Source organism: Saimiri boliviensis, chromosome 11 (assembly GCF_048565385.1).
Source record: "Saimiri boliviensis isolate mSaiBol1 chromosome 11, mSaiBol1.pri, whole genome shotgun sequence".
NCBI lineage: Eukaryota > Metazoa > Chordata > Mammalia > Primates > Cebidae > Saimiri > Saimiri boliviensis.
In genome coordinates this window covers 34,001,941-34,019,386 of record NC_133459.1, presented here as the reverse complement: position 1 = coordinate 34,019,386, position 17,446 = coordinate 34,001,941, and the positions used below count along the sequence as shown (strand labels likewise).

At 41.1% G+C, this 17,446-nt stretch overlaps 1 protein-coding gene across 8 annotated transcripts in view; it reads right to left on the bottom strand.

Moving 5' to 3' along the window:
• ZMYM4 (zinc finger MYM-type containing 4) overlaps positions 1-17,446 on the bottom strand; it is a 159,928-nt gene that overhangs the window by 123,656 nt on the left and 18,826 nt on the right. For 3 of the 8 annotated variants that reach the window (XM_039473883.2, XM_039473884.2, XM_074380498.1), the window contains exon 2: positions 3,441-3,502. The exons of 4 other annotated variants lie outside the window; for them this stretch is intronic. The gene's annotated coding sequence lies outside the window, so the exon portion shown is untranslated. Of the gene's footprint in view, positions 1-3,440; positions 5,012-17,446 lie in introns of those variants that run through there. One more of the 8 variants, XM_074380497.1, reaches the window with a different exon arrangement.

Here is a 17,446-nt window from a genome sequence, read left to right as displayed (position 1 = left end):
TCACTTTAGTCTCTGACTGGTTGCTTTCTACAACCACAGGCTCACATAGGGTTTAACATTTGTAACTTAACTTCAGCCTCTCATTGGGGGCCACTACTTCATTTCCATAGGGTGTACACCAAGTAACCAATGGGAAACCTCTAGAGAGTATTTAAATCCCAGAAAATTACATAATGGGACCCTTGAGCCTCTACACTACAACCCACTAGACACACTACAACCCACTTCACACTGTAAAGTGTGTTTGGTTTTCCACAAATCTCTGCTTTTTTTGCTTCATTCTTTCCCCACTTTGTTTGTGCATTTTGTCCAATTCTTCGTTCAAGATGCTGAGAACCTAGATACCCTCCACTGGTAACAATGCAATCCAGACAGTATAGGAGCAACATCTTTAAAGTACTGAGAGTAAGGGAAAATGTCAACCTAGATTTCAAAATTTTACAAAAATATCTTTCAAAACTACACCAGGTGTGGTAGTGCATACCTGTAATCCCAGCTACTCAAGAGGCTGGGGCGGGAGGATCACCTGAGCTCAAGAATTTGAGTCCAGCCTGGGACTCTGTTTCTTTAAAAAAAAAAAAAAAAAACTTTCAAAACTGAAGGCAAATAGTTTCTCAGAAACAGAGAATTCAAAATGACACCATATGAAAACTCTCTGAGGAATGAAGAGTATGGCAGTGTAACTATGTGGGTGCTTACCAGATTCCCTCTCAACTCCAAACACACTCTTCTCTGCCCTGCTTTACGTAATGGAGATGGACCCCGTAAAACTTTCTCCTTTGCCAGCTGGCACAATGTTAACCTTTGTCAGTAGATGGCACTGGAGGAATACTCTAGAAGGAAGGGGCTTCTCTCTTCCCGTTACACTGTTCTCTAGCTTGCTTGCTTGCTCCAGTGGAAGTGTGTGTTGTGCAAGACTCCCAATAGCCCTCCCAGGGCCAACTTCCCAGAAAGTCTCAGTGACACACGCATGCACTCATGACTAGTTTACTGACAAGTTTTGTCAGCACTCCAGAGAGCAGCTACCCAGCAAGTTTAAGGAGCACTGTTGCCCAGGCTGGAGGGCAGTGGTGCAAACACAGTGAGTGCACACTGTAGCCTCAACCTCCGGGGTTCAAGCAATCCTTCCACCTCAGCCTCCCAAGTAGCTGGGACCATAGGTCCACACCAGTATGTCTAGCTAATTTTTTTATTTTTCACACAGATGAGGGTCTCACCATCCTACAGACTTTTATTGACACCCCAGAGCGGCAAAAGCCTTCAGCACCTCAAATGTTTCCAGCATCCAGTGGACCACACCTTCTCCAACAAGATCTGAATCTCAGCCTTGCAGTTGGTGGGTTGGCCATCATCCAGATTTATTCCATCCTTGCTACTCTGCCTCAGACCTAGAGGTAGTGGCCGCTCTCTCTACTGTTATTCTGTATCTTTAGTGTTCTCTTTATGCCTTAGAGTTAATTCTCCATTAATGGTAAATAATTCTTTATGTTAAACTTTCCATATTCAAATTACCGTGTGGTTTCTGTCCTCTGACTGATACAGGATTGGTAGTGGCAGTAGCCATAGGAGACAGACACACAAAGATGGGATTCAGAACTGGTTTTCATTGTATCCTTGGGCTTCAGTATAGGACTCAAGCAGGAACTAGTTTGGTAATAATCCCGCACATGCAGGGACATCATAGTTAACCAAGCTGTCACTTGTGGTTGGTGATGATGAAATGCCAACTAAAGCAATTACCTTGGGAACCCAAATGGCTGTTGCACTTAACTAGTAAAGCAGTAATGATGGCTACAAAGTCTGTTATGTGAGATGAATTCTCTAAGTGCTCCTGTGCATTTCTGAAGAAAATAACAAGTTCAGGTCCATTAAGTCAGCTCAAGTCACAGTCAAAGAAAAAGAGAGAACTTTCATGACAACCTTAATTTTTTTTTTCTTTTTTTGTGACAGGCACCCAGGCTGGAGTGCAGTGGCATGATCTTGGCTTACTGCAACTTCTGCCTCCCATCTCATCATCAAGCCATCCTCCCATCTCAGCCTCCTGAGTAACTGGTACTACAGGTGTATGCCACCATGCCTGGCTAAATTTTGTGATCTAATTTTAATAATCTTAATTCTTATAACCACAGGTTGATGTGGATGAAAATCAAATGCAAAATTTAATTGTGCAAACTGCTGAATTACAAAATTAGTTGAATTCAGTCTTGCCAAGTTTATTGTGTGGAAAGTAACAGCAGACAGAGCAAGACTTTATTTCAAAAAAAAAAAAAGAAAGAAAGAAAAAGTAAGAGCAGGCCGGGAGCAGTGGCTCACACCTGTAATCCTGACACTTTGGGATGCTGGGGCAGGTGGATCAACTGAGGCCAGGAGTTTGAGACCAGCCTGACCAACATGGTGAAACCCCGTCTCTACTAAAAATACAAAATTAGCCAGGCATGGCTAATCCCTGATAATCCCAGATACTCAAGAGGCTGAGGCAGGAAAATCGCCTGAACCAGGGAGGCGGAGGTTGCAGTAAGCGGAGATAGTGCCATTGCACTCCAGCCTGGGCAATAAGAGTGAAACTCATCTCAGGGGGCAAAAAAAGAAAAGAAAAAGAAAGAGCAATTACTGGCAAATAACAAGACCTTGAAACTTCAAATGGGAATATCTGGTTATATCAGAATGAAACTGAAAATTTCAAATTTTCACCTGCCCTCTGTATCTAAAAATAACAGCCTTATTTGCTGGAAAATCATGTGAAATCCTTATGTGCAGCAGATCCAATACATGAGGACATTCAATCTCCTCAAAACCAACCACAGGTAACCCAGTCGCTAGAACCATAACTAGGGTCAAATCCCAGCATGTTGCAGGGGGACAGGTACACACAATGACCCAACAGGAAACAGCTTTACAGGCCAAAAAATTCCAAGATTTTGCTAACATATAAAAGCAGGAATCTGGGAGACATGTGAAAACAGAGTCTCAGGATATTTTACACTAAGGTGGTTAGAATTTACTGATATGAGATACACGTAATACAGATTCTGAATTGAATATGTTAGCTTATGTAGCTGGAGGTATCTCTAATGGCTTCCTTGGTTGCTGACTGAAACTCAGTTACAACAATAGCCTACATTTAATGAGTTTGAGATAGAAGACTTCACTGGCATTATCTAGAAGAGGGAATCCTAAAGTGGATTCATCCTCTGCAAAGTGCACACCTACCACCCAACTATATTCTCTGAGAAGGCCCAGGAGATATTCTGTTAGTAAGTGCAACACTGACTGATATCCTTGAAAAGCTCTGGCTGTTCTCCTCTGAAGGTCAGGAATAAATGGAGAAAATGCCACCACTGACATGGGCTCCTTGAATTCACAGAGGATAACGGGATACCAAAGTAGCAGAGGCCAAATGGCAATATTTAACCCCAAAGATAAGGACAGCAGGGACATACCGGTAATCAGAATGTTTTGGCCAGCAGGGATCTTTGGCAGTGGCTAATTGATCACGATGTTCCTAGGAATGAAATAGATGGGCAGTTTAATCTACATAACAGGAAAATATCTAAATCTGGTGGCCAAAACCCAACTTGAGTCATCGCAATGCAAGTCATGGATATTTGCCCAGTTTCCAAACCTAGTCAATTCATAGGGCCAGCCAGAGACTCTTGACTGAGGACAGACTGGGTCCCCTTGAGCAAGGACTCTGTACCATTACTCTAAGTATATACCATAAATCTTCCTCCAAGTCTTCCCCAAAGGAATAGGCATCCATTTAGCAGAGCTGTGGTTCTCAACCAGGGCTATTCTGCTTCCCAAATCCAGAAAATCTGGCAATGTCTGGAGGCAGTTTTGGTTGGCACAACTTGGGGGGTGCTGTTGAAATCTAGTGGATACAAACCAGGGATGCCTAAATGCCCTACAATGTACAGAACAGCCCCCACAACTATCTGACCCTAAAAGTCCCTACATAATCTACACCCTGTTATTCCCCTGATCTCATCTCCTGTTATTTACCACCTTGCTCACTCATGTTCAGCTACTGCCTCTATGCTGCCTCTTTGCTGTTCACAAAACATATACAACACTCTCCGGCCTCATAATCTTAGCCCTTCCTATTCCTTCTACCTGGAATATTCCTCCTATCAGATACCCACATGGCTTCTCATTTCCTTCAGATCTTTGCTTAATTGTCACTGTTCAGAACTGCAATACCCCTTCCACCAAAGTATACTGTATCTCTATTGTCTGCTTTATCTTCCTCTATAGAAATGTTTTATTTAAAATGTTCTACATTAATTATTTGTTTAGCAGTTACTCCCACCCCTATCCTTGGAATGTAAACTCCATAGGGCACAGATTTGCTCCATTTTATTATGCATCTTCTGTACCTACGGTGGTTCCTAATACATAATAGACACTCAAACACTTGTTGAATGAAAGCATGAATGGTGAATGGAATAGAAATTAGGGATGTGGAGCACAGTGGAATCTAAAATGATTCCTGAAGTGGTTATCTATTATTTTTATCTGTTCAATACCTTGTTCTGAAAAGTCAGTTCTCTTTGATATTTCAAAGACATTGACCTTTTTTAAAATGTGACAATTTTTTCAATGTAGGCAAATCTCATTCTTTTGAATTAATTATTTTTGTTTATGCTTGGAAAGGCATTCCTCATCCCAAGATACTCATCTACATTTTCTTTCAGTACTTTAATAGTTTCACTTTCTTATATTCATATATTAAATCCATATCTTATGTTCATATACTAAATCTGATAGGAGGAATATTCCACGTAGAAGGAACAGCAAGGGCTAAGATTATGAGGCCAGAGAGAGTTGTATATATTGAATCCAAATAGGATATGTATTGGCATTTGGAATAACAAAGAGATCTAACTTTATTTTTTTCTCCAAAATGGCCAGTAGACCATCCAAACATGAATGATCTATATACTCTACTGTTACATAAACATGAATCTGGCCGGGCGCGGTGGCTCAAGCCTGTAATCCCAGCACTTTGGGAGGCCGAGGCGGGTGGATCACGAGGTCAAGAGATCGAGACCATCCTGGTCAACATGGTGAAACCCCGTCTCTACTAAAAATACAAAAAATTAGCTGGGCATGGTGGCGCTTGCCTGTAATCCCAGCTACTCAGGAGGCTGAGGCAGGAGAATTGCCTGAACCCAGGAGGCGGAGGTTGCGGTGAGCCGAGATAGCGCCATTGCACTCCAGCCTGGGTAACAAGAGCGAAACTCCGTCTCAAAAAAAAAAAAAAAAAAAAAAACATGAATCTATCTGTAACAGTTTCCACATTCCCATACCAGTATCCTATTTAAGATCCTACTATAGGGCAAAGGTCTATATTCTCCTACTGCCCTCTGCCTTCCTAATTCCTCTAATTCAAAATTGTCTTGCCTTTCAAATATTATTCTCCCCTCTCTACCATCAAATAGAATAATTTTTTAAACCCCCACTGGGATACTTAATGAAATAAGATTAATGTCACGGAACACATATTTTTATATATTTTTTCCATCCAGGAACATGATATACCACTCTATTTTTATCAAGTCCCAGAGTTTATACATAGTTTATGAAAATGGCATATAAAGATCATATAAAGAAGCAAGGAAAGTATTAAGATATACTAGAACTGAGAACTTCTGAAATTGCCACCGTCAATTTCAAGAAAACAAAAAGACTGAAGATAACGGGAACAAATATTTTGATTCTTAAATAATTCAAGTGTTTTACAGAACGGAAGGCTAAAAAAAAAAAGTAATGTTTATTCCTACTTCCTAGCATTGATCTCCAGGGCTACCATGACACTACCCTTGACTTCTACTCTTTCTCCTTTGCTTCAAGAAATTACCACTTGTATATGCTAGCTATTTCACGTGCACTAACGTATTGAAACCTACTGAAACAGAAATCTGTATTTCCATTTTATCCATTAGGAAAATAAAAAAACAACAGCCAGGCATGGTGGCTCATGCCTGTAGTCCTAGTACTTTGGGAGGCCGAGGCAGGTGGATCACCTGAGGTCAGGAGTTTGAAACCAACCTGGCCAAATGATGAAACACCATCTCTACTAAAAATACAAAAACTAGCCAGGTGTGGTAGTGCATGCCTGTAATCTCAGCTACTCAGGAGGCTGAGGCATAACTGCTTGAACCCGGGAGGCAGACGTTAATCCTGCCACTGCACTCCAGCCTGGGCAAGAGTGAGATTCCATCTCAAAAAAAAAAAAATGTTAATGGCAGGATATGGTGGCTTGTGCCTGTAGTCCCAGCACTTTGGGAGGCTGAGGGAAGAGGATCACTTGAGACCAGGACTTTGAGACCAACCTAGGTAACATAGGAAAACCCTGTCTCTACAAAAAAAAACAGGAAAATTAGCCAAGCATGGTGGCATGTGCCTGTAGTCCCAGTTATTCAGGAGATTGAGGTGGGAGGGTCCCTTGAGCCCAGGGGTTAGAGGCTATAGAAAGCCATGATCATGCCACCGTATTCCAACCTGGGTGACAGAGCAAGAACTTGTCGCAAACAAAAACAAACAAACAAACAAAACCATGTTAATGGTATCACAGACACAATTCTATTATGTTAGCAGTACCTACTCTACAATACTTCACCTTCTCCCTTATGTTCTATTTCAGAAGGTCTAGATGGGGCCTGGGCATTTTCACATTGTAAAGGCGGGTGGGGTGGGAGGAAACTCCCTTGGTGTTTCTAAAGCACATTACTAATTAAAAACAACTAAACCACAGGGCACAGTGGCTCACACCTGTAATCTCAGCACTTTGGGAGGCCAAGGCAGGTGGATCACCTGAGGTCAGGAGTTCAAGGTCAGCCTGGCTAACATGGTGAAACCCCATCTCTACTAAAAATACAAAAAAATTAGCCAGGCATGGTGGCAGGCACCTGTAATCCCAGCTACTCGGAAGGGTGAGGCAGGAGAATTGCTTGAATCCAGGAGGTGGAGGCTGCAGCTACCTGATACCACACCACTGCACTCCAGGCTGGGTGACACTGAGACTCTGGCTCAAAACAAACAAACCGCTGAACAACGTTATATGCCCATAGTCCCAGCTACTCAGGAGGCTGAGTCGGGAGGATCACTTGAGCCCAGGAGTTCTGGGATATAGTCTGCTAGCTACGCCAACTGGGTATCTGCACATTAGACATCAATACAGTAATCTCCCAAGTGCAGGGGACCACCAGGTTACTTAAGGAGAAGTGTCAGAAATGGAGCAGTTCAAAACTTCCATGCTGATCAGTAGTGGGGTCACACCAGTGAATAGCTACTGCATTCCAGACTGGGCAACATACCAAGACCCTGTCTCTAAAACTAAAACAAAAGACTAAACCAAGATATGCTTTCTCTTAGGTCTTCTGATGCTGTCTATCCATTGATTTCTACAAAATTAAATTTGTAAGCCTAAATATCTGTGTGTATATTCACTTGCCTCAACCTCTAACTTGGGCTTCAGTTCCCAACTAACTTTAGAATAGTCTTTATTTGCATGACTCAAATAAAAATTCTACGGTATCAAAGGGGGAATGTGGTGTAAAAAGGGCCTGCTAAATAGTAACAATCACAGCCCGGCGTTGTGGCTCATGCCTATAACTTTGGGAGGCCGAAGCAGGTGAATCACCTGAGGTCAGGAGTTGGAGACCAGCCTAGCCAACACAAAGTGAAACCCATCTCTACTAAAAATACAAAAACCAGCCAAGAGTGGTGGTAGACACCTGTAATCCCAGCTACCTAGGAGGCTGAAGCAGGAGAATCACTTGAACCCGGGAGGCAGAAGTTGCAATGAGCCAAGTTTGTGCCACTGCACTCCAGCCTGGGCAACAAGAGTGAAACTCTGTCTTTAAAAAAAAAAAAATCACTACCACTACTATTATTGAAATAACTATAGCTAAGTCTGGAGACAAAGGGGAAAAGAAAGAAAAAGCTGGTTCTTTAAGGAAGAACAGGCAGAAAGACATCTGTAGACAGAAGAAATAAAACGCTAAAAGACACAGAAGTTAAATATGACACAAAACGCATAATCCATGAATGAAAAAAAATTGAGAGAGTAGACTTCATCAAAATAAAAAATTTCTGCTCTTTGAAAAACACTTAAGAAAATGAAGCTGATGTGAGAAGATCACTTCAGGCCAGAAGTATGAGACAAGCCTGGGCAACGAAGCAAGATCTGGCACCCTGTTTCTGCAAAAAAAGAAAGTGAAGACAAGCCATAAACTGGGAGAAAATATTTTCAAACATTAATAAAGGATGTGTATCCAAAATATATTAAGAACTCTCAAAACACAATGTAAGAAGACATACAGTATTTATATGATCCAGTAATCCTATACCTATTTACCCAAGAAAAATGAAAACATATTTATGTAAACACCTGTGGACAGGAAATTCAGGCTGTATCTTTCTGTTAAAAAGAAAACATTACTGAAGACATTAGTAAAGAATCACATCTGAAATTACTTTTAGAATCAGGGCTAGAAAATGTTGTTTCCTGGCAGATGCAGTAATGTTCTCTCCATTAATAATGGAACATACTTAACTACAATTTCTCTGATCCATCACATTAGAATTATCCGCACTTTCCTGTGTCATGGCCCTTATTTCTTTTACTCATACGTATCTTTTTGTAAACTGCCTCAAATTCATTGTGGAAAGAGTTAAATTTGTACAAATATGTACATGAAATTAGGGGCAACATAAGCCTTTTCCTTTTATTAATTCTTTGTGGGAATGAAATACCTTGCTTTAAATTTTCTTTCTAATACGCACTGTTAAAGGTAGTGTACTCTTGTTAAAAATACAGTATAAGCCAGGCAGAGTGGCTCACGTCTGTAATCCCAGCACTTTGGGAGACTGAGGCGGGTGGATCACCTGAGGTCAGGAGTTTGAGACCAGTCTGACCAACATGAGGAAACCCTGTATCTACTAAAAATACAAAAAAATAGCCAGATGTGGGGCACGTGCCTGTAATCCCAGCTATTCAGGAGGCTGAGGCAGGAGAATCACATGAACCTGGGAGACGGAGGTTGTAGTGAGCTGAGATCACACCACTGCAGCTTGGGAGACAAGAGCAAAACTCAGTCTAAAAAAAAAAAAAAATACAGTATATTTTTGGCCAGGCGCAGTGGCTCACACCTGCAATCCCAGCACTTCGGGAGGCCAAGGCGGGTGGATCACTTGAGCCCGGGAGTTGGAGACCAGCCTGGGCAACAGGGAGAAACCCCATCTCTACTAAAAATGGAAAAATTAGAGAGGCATGGTAGTGTGTGCCTGTAATCCCTGATACTCGGACGCTGAGGTTGGATGATCGCCTGAGCCCCAGATGTGGAGGTTGCAGTGAGCTGAGAGCATACCAGACTACTGTACTCTAGCCTGGGCCACAAAGTAAGACCCTGACTCAAAAAACAAACAAACAAAAAAGCATATTTTTTAAAAACCTATAGACAAATGTTTATAGTGATTTTATTCATAATCACCAAAAACAAGAAACACCACAAATACATCACAACTGATGAATCACCAAACTCAGTACATCTATACCATGAACTAGTCAGCAAGACACATGCAACTTGGATAAATCTCAAACACATAATGCTAAGTGAAAAAAAGCCAAACTCAAAGGCTACATACTGTAAAGTATGATTAACATGATTTACTCAAAAAGGAAAACTATAGATTATAAAACAGATGAGTGGCTGCTAGAGAGAGAGGAAAGGGGAAGCCTGGCTATAAAGGGGCACAGAAGAATTTGGGTGGTGATAAAAATGTACTGCATCTTGATTATAGTGCTAGTTATACCACTATATGCATTTGTCAAATCTTATAGAACCGTACAATAAAAGGATGAATTTTACTCTATATAATTATACCAATAAACCATATTTCAAAAACATTTATCATATGCCTAAACCAGTGATTTAGCTGGGCACGGTGGCTCACGCCTATAATCCCAGCACTTTGGGAGGCTGAGGTGGGTGAATCACCTGAGGTCAGGAGTGAAATCCCATCTTTAAAAAAAAAAAAAGAAAAAAAGATAAACCAGTGATTTCATTTCCAGAGAACTAGAGCTACAGACAAAAACTACATATAATGCTATTTGGTTTAGCTTCTTTTTTTTAAATAACAGCTTTATTGAGATAGAATTCATATGTCACATAACTCACCAGTTTAAATTGCACAGTTCAATTGTGTTTAGTATATTCTGAGTTATACAATCATTTTCACCTGGCCAGGCATGATGGCTCATTCCTATAATCCCAACATTTTGGAAGGCCAAGGCAGGAGGACTGCTTGAGGCCAGGAGTTCAAGACCAGCCTGGGCAACACAGCAAGACTCCCATCCCTACAAAAATTAAAAAATAATGAGCCAGGCATGGTGACATACGCCTGTTGCCCTAGCTATTGGAGAGGTTGGAGGATCCCTCAAGCTCAAGAGTTCAAGACTGCAGTGAGCTATGATTGCACCACTGCACTCCAGCCTGGGTGACAGAGCCAGATCCTGTCTCTAAAAACAATAAATAAATAAGTAAATAAAATCAGAAAACAGATTTTATCTCTTTATATATAACGGACTAACATGTAATGTTAATCATCTAAAAAGATACACCTGCACAGAAATATCCTGGAAAGAAATATGCTAAGTGTAAGTACTATTAATAGTTATGGCTGAATAAAATATGATTTTTAAAACACAAGAAAATTGAAAAAAAAAAAAGGAGGGGGGCTCACACCTGTGATCCCAGCACTTTGGGAGGCCAAGGTGGGTAGATTACTTGAGGTCAGGAGTTCAAGAGCAGGCCAACGTGGAAAAACCCAGTCTCTACTAAAAATATAAAAATTAGCTAGGCATTGTGGTACACGTCTATAATCTCAGCTACTCTGGAGGCTGAGGTGGGAGAATCATTTGAGCCTGGGAGCCAGAGGTTGCAGTGAATTGAGATTGTGCCACTGCACTCAGCATGAGCAAAAGAGTGAGACTCCATCTCAAAAAAAGAAAACTGGCAAGTCAATCACTATGATATATTATCAGAATTTACATAAGTGAATGGTATGAAAAGTAGCTATTATACATAAAATAGAATAATCTAAAAAGGTCTTTAGGATATATGATAAGAGTATCTGAACCAGTGGTATTCAACCAGGGGCAATTTTGTTCCCCAAAAGATATTGGTAATGTCTGCAGACATTTTTAGTTACCACAACTAGTGGGGCAGTGCTACTGGCATCTTAGTTGATAATGAGTTAAGTATGCAGCTGAATATTCCACAACGCACAAGACAACACCCCCACAACAAAGAATTACCTGGCCCACAATGCCAACAGTGCAAACGTTGAGAACCCCTGATTTAGACTACACTGTAGGCGTTAGGTAATCATTAGCAATTTTTTTTTTTGAGACAGTGTCTCACTCTGTCGCCAGGCACCAGGCTGGAGTGCAGTGGCACAATCTCGGCTCACTGCAACCTCTGCCTCCCAGGTTCAAGCAATTCTCCTGCCTCAGCCTCCTCAGTAGCTGGGACTACAGGCACACGCCACCAAGCCCAGCTAGTTTTTTTGTGTTTTTAGTAGAGACAGGGTTTCACCTTGTTGGCCAGGATGGTCTCGATCTCTTGACCTTATGACTCGCCCGCCTCGGCCTCCCAAAGTGCTGGGACTACAGGCTTGAGCCACCAAGCCCGGCCTCATTAGCAATTTTTTAAATCAGTAAAGTGATCTGAAGTAAGGAAATAAAAGCTTCCTCCTGGCAGGGCGAGGTGGCTTATGCCTGTAATCCCAGCACTTTGGGAGGCTGAGGCAGGCGGTTCACCTGAGGTCAGGAGTTCGAGACCAGCCTGACCAACATGGAGAAACCCCGTCTCTACTAAAAATACAAAAATTAGCTGGGCATGGTGACGCATGCCTGTAATCCCAGCTACCCGGGAGGCTGAGGCAGGAGAATCGCTTGAACCTGGGAGGCAGAGGTTGCAGTAAGCCAAGATCACACCACTACACTCAAGCCTAGGCAACAAGAGTGAAACTCCATCTCAGTTAAAAAAAAAAAAAAGCTTTCTCCTTCATCCCAACCACTGTGTATTCTCTCCCCAGTTTTCCCATCTGAATTAATGGTGCCACCAACTATTTGGTGCTGACCTGCTACCTAGGGGTCAGTGGTCTTCTTTATTTTCCTACATTCTTCAACAAGTACTATTGACTGTACCTCCAAAACATATTCCAACCAATATCCCAAAATATCAAAATATCCCAAAATATATCCCAACCAATTATCACCATCTACACCCTACTCCAATGATTACCTGAATTACATCAATAGCTTCCTAACTGACCCTCTGTTTCCCATCTTGCTCCCTGAAGTTCATCTCATACATGTCAGCCAAAAGAATCTTTTAAAGACATCATACTCTTTAGATCATACATAAAAACCAACATGGTCAGAGAAGTATCTATTCTTCCTGCCCCAATCACTATCACATTATCTTATGCTGTCTTGTTTTCTTCACTACCTAAACTTATTTTCTCTATTTCTTTATTTTCTATCTTGCCCCCATGACTAGCACAAATCTTAACTGTTTATTATTCTTTGTCTACAACTTTGAACCATGACTGACACATGTCCTAAATATTTGTTCAATGAACGAATCTCTCCAATACTAATGGTCTATTTGTTGTACTGGAGACAGAGTAACAATACATCTGTGCAGGAAGGAGACTCAATCTCCTAAAGTGAACTGATATTCCCAATGTTAGCCAGCCAGGACACAGGACACAAATTATAGGTCATGAAGTAAAGTCCTTGGAAGAAAGGGAAAAAAATAAGTTATTTCCCTCTGATTTCAACCTCTTCCAAGTTTCCAAGAAAAGACACCTTCTGCTCACCATGAGACAACTGAAAGCTCAGCAAGTAGATGCTGCCTATTTCTCCTAGATGAGTCACACATAATACATACATGAATACATACATATTTGTTCTGCAATTCCCCATTATACTAAGCTTTTAATAAAGTCTTGTTTTAAAATAATCACAGCCTGGTCTCAGCTGTGCTAGGTGGAATTAGGCAAAGATTCTGTTGTCAGAGGCTGGGGGCACAAGCAGGGCCTCTACCAAAGCTAGTATGATAGTAGCAAAGATAATCAGAAAGAAACTCTCCCACAAAGAAAAAGTAAATTTTTGATAGGAGTCAGAGGTGTAAGGCAAGCTGTCTTTTGCCACAGAGAAAAACTGAGACCAGTAACTGCCTTGGAGAATTGGAATAATACTAATGGAACCAACTTGTTACCTTAGAGATAAACATATTTTCATTTTAGAAGAAAAATCTGTCTCCAATGTGTAAAAATGAATGGGGTAGAGGAAACAGTAAAGAAGGGAGTGGGAAAAGAAGAGTTGTAAAAGCAACAAAAGTCAAAAGACAAAACATGCAAAATGAGTACCAGAACTAAGGTGGGGGCAGTAGAAAATCAAAAAGGTTTTTAAAATCATATCTGATGTAGTATCAACAAGACTTAGCAATTAAAACTAAATAGTACGCTGGGCACGGTGGCTCACGCCTGTAATCCAAGCACTTTGGAGGCCAAAGCAGGCGGATCACCTGAGGTCAGGAGTTCAAGACCAGCCTGACCAACATGGTGAAACCCATCTTTATATTTAAAAAATATATTAAAAATAAATAAATAAGTAGTAAGGAAAAGAGAAGAAACAAAAGATGACTCACAGGTTCCTAACTTATTAACTAGAAGCCAATAACTAACAGAGATAATATATGAAGAATAACAGAGAGCTATGATCTTGCCACTGCATTCCATCCTGGGCAACATAGCAAGGCTGTCAAAAAATAAATAAATAGAAAAAATAACAAGTTGAGAAGGGAGAGCACTAGGTGTGTGAGCAAGTAATTAGCAGGGAAGGAGGAGATAAGAGTTCAGCTGTAGGCCGGGTGTGGCGGCTCACACCTGTAATCCAAGCACTTTGGAGACCAAGGCCGGCGGAGCACCTGAGGTCGGGAGTTCAAGACCAGCCTGACCAACATGGTATAACCCCCGTCTTGAAAAAAAAAAAGAAAAAGTTCAGCTGTAGACACAGTGAACTTGCAGTATTTGTGTGACAGCAAAAAACGAGATTTTGAGTTTTAAAGACAAAAACAGAAGCAAAGAAGTAAAATGAAAATCACATAATGTACTTAATGTGTAGATGCTAAAACTACTACTATAAGCTGGTGGCTGATGCCTGTAATCCCAGCACTTTGGGAGGCCAAAGCAGGAGGATTACTTGAGGCCAGGAGTTCAAGGCCAGCCTGGGCAATACAGCAAGATCCCATCTCAAAAAAAAAAAAAAAAAAAATTTTTTTTTTTTTTTTTTTTTTTTTTTTTTTTTTAGACAGAGTTTCGCTCTTGTTACCCAGGCTGGAGTGCAATGGCGCAATCTCGGCTCACCGCAACCTCCGCCTCCTGGGTTCAAGCAATTCTCCTGCCTCAGCCTCCTGAGTAGCTGGGATTACAGGCACACGCCACCATGCCCAGTTAATTTTTTGTATTTTTAGTAGAGACGGGGTTTCACCATGTTGACCAGGATGGTCTCGATCTCTCGACCTCGTGATCCACCCACCTTGGCCTCCCAAAGTGCTGGGATTACAGGCTTGAGCCACCGCGCCCGGCTTTTTTTTTTTAAATAAGTAAAACTACTACTGTAGAAGAGATTGCCCAAGAAAATACAAGCTGAGGGAATAACACTTACTAAGCAGGCAAAAAGAGCAATTCAAGAGGAGAACCATGAGAATGCTATCTCACAAAACAAGGGAAAAGTTGAGGAAGAAAGAGCAACAGAAATAAGAAAGATCAAATAAAGGTCTAAGAAAGGTCAAATATTGCCAGGCACGGTGGCTCATGCCTGTAATCCCAGCACTTTGGGAGGCTGAGGCAGGTGAATCACGAGGTCAGGAGTTCGAGAACAGTCTGGCCAATATGGTGAAACCCCATCTCTACTGAAAAGATGAAAATTAGCCAGTCGTGGTGGCTTGTGCCTGTAGTTCCAGCTACTTGGGAAGCTGAGGCAGAAGAAGTCCTTGAATCTGGGAGGTGGAGGTTGCAGTGAGCCGAGATCATGCCACTGCACTCCAACCTGGTGACAAAGCAAGACTCCATCTCAAAAAAGAAAAGAAGAAAAAAAGAAAGGTCAAATAAAATAATCTCTGAAAAGCATCCATTAGATTTGGTGATTATTAGATCATTTCAGTAGTGTTTTTGTTTGTTTGTTTTTTGGTTTTTGGTTTTTTTTTTTTTTTGAGACAGACTCTTGCTTTGTCGCCCAGGCTGGAGGGCAGCAGCATGATCTCAGCTCACTGCAACCTCCACCTACCGGATTCAAGGGTTTCTTCTGCCACAGCCTCCTGAGTAGCTGGGACTACAGCACACACCACCATGCCTGGATAATTTTTGTATTTTTAGTAGAAATGGGGTTTCACCATATTGGCCAGGCTATCCTTGAACTCCTGACTTCGTGATCCACCTGCCTCAGCCTCCCAAATTTCAGGGATTACAAGCATGAGCCACCACGCCCAGCCTCAGTGTTCTTAAAGAGAAGAATTTCAGTGCCAAAACAGAAAGATAAGCTAGGGCCAGGAAGGGTGGTTCACCCTTATAATCTTTGGGAGGCAGAGGTGGAGGACTGCTTGAGCCCAAGAGTTCAAGACCAGCCTAGACAACACAGGGAGACCATGTCTCTACAAAAAAAAAATTTTTTTTTAAGTAGCCAGGCATGGGGTCATGTGCCTGTGGTCCCAGCTACTCAGGTGGCTGAGGTGGGAGGATAACTTGAGTCCAGGAGGTCAAGGCTTCAGTGAGCCATGATCATGCCACTGCATTCCAGCCTGGCCAACAGAGTAAGATCCTGTATCTTTAAAAATAATAATAGGCAGAGGCAGGAAGGCTCAGGAGTGAATGGGAAATAAGCAACTGATACCATCTCAGAAAGATTCTAACTTCAAAAAGCTTGTCTGAGTTCAGGCTGTGGTCTCCAGATACCATTTTCCAGGGAAAGGTACTGAGGCTTCTTGCAAAATGGGTTAATTCCAAGTCTGAAGTAGTACATGTATAGATGAGCCTGGTTATATTTTTTGGCCAGACTGAGAGGACTCTTTCAAGGACTACTGGAGTTAAGTCAAAGTGATACAGGTGTTTCAGTATTTTTTAATTCTTGACACTAATGTAAATGAAATTGTTTTCTTAAATATCCTTTGGGGATTGTTCATTTAGTATACAGAAATGCAACTGATTTTTGTGTTTATGCTGTAACCTGCAACTTTGCTGGATTTCTTACTAATTTGCACAGGTTTTTTTGATGTAATTTTAGTGTTTTCTACATATAAGATTATGTCATACAGATAGTTTTACTTCTTCCTTTCCAATTTGAATGCTTTTTATTTCCTTTTTCTTGCTTAACTTCTGGCTAGAACTTCTAATACTACATTGAACAGACATGGCAAAGGAAGGCATCCTCATCTTGTTCCTGATCTTAGGATAAAAGGTCTCAGTCTTTCACCACTGAGTATGATGTAGGTGATGATTTTTCATGGGTAGCCTTTATCATGTTGAGGAAACTCCCCTCTATTCCTAATTTATTAAAGTACTTTTATAATAGAAAGGATGCTAGTTTTTCTTCCTTTTTTTTTTTTTTTTTTTTGTAGAGATGAGGTTTCTCCATGTTGGTCAGGCTGGTCTCAAATCCCCGACCTCACGTGATCCGCCCGCCTCAGCCTCCCAAAGTGCTGGGATTACAGGTGTGAGCCACCTCACAGCCGTTTAGTTTCTCTTTAATGCTTTCTCTGCATCAACTGACATGATGTAGTTATTCCTCAGTATCTGTGGGGGACTGGATCCAGGACCCCTCCAAAGATGCCAAACTCCTTGAATGCTCAAGCCCCTTATATACAATATTTGCATATAACCTACACATTTCCTCCTATACAATTTAAATCATCTCTATATGTCTTATAACACCTAATACAACGCAAATACTATGCAAATAGCTGTTATACTATATTTTCTAATTTTGTATTTTCCCCCCTCTGGTCCTTGATTCAGGAATAAATTTGCATTACCTTTTATTGTTTTTTTTTTTTTCCCTAACATTTTTGATCTGTAGTTTGTTGAATCTGCAGATGTGGAACCCACAGATACAAAGGACAGACTGTAATGAGTTCTTTTTTTCCTTCATTCTACTAATGTAGTAAATTATATTGATTGATACTTGAGAATAAATTTAACCAAGGAAGTACAAGACTTGTACACTAAAACACTTGTACAAAACATTCCTGAAAGAAATAAAAGACCAAAAAATGGAAAGATATCCATGTTCACATGGAAAACAACACTGTCAAGATGACAATACTACCCTTGATTTACAAATTCAATTTGATCCCTGTCAAAATTCTAATAA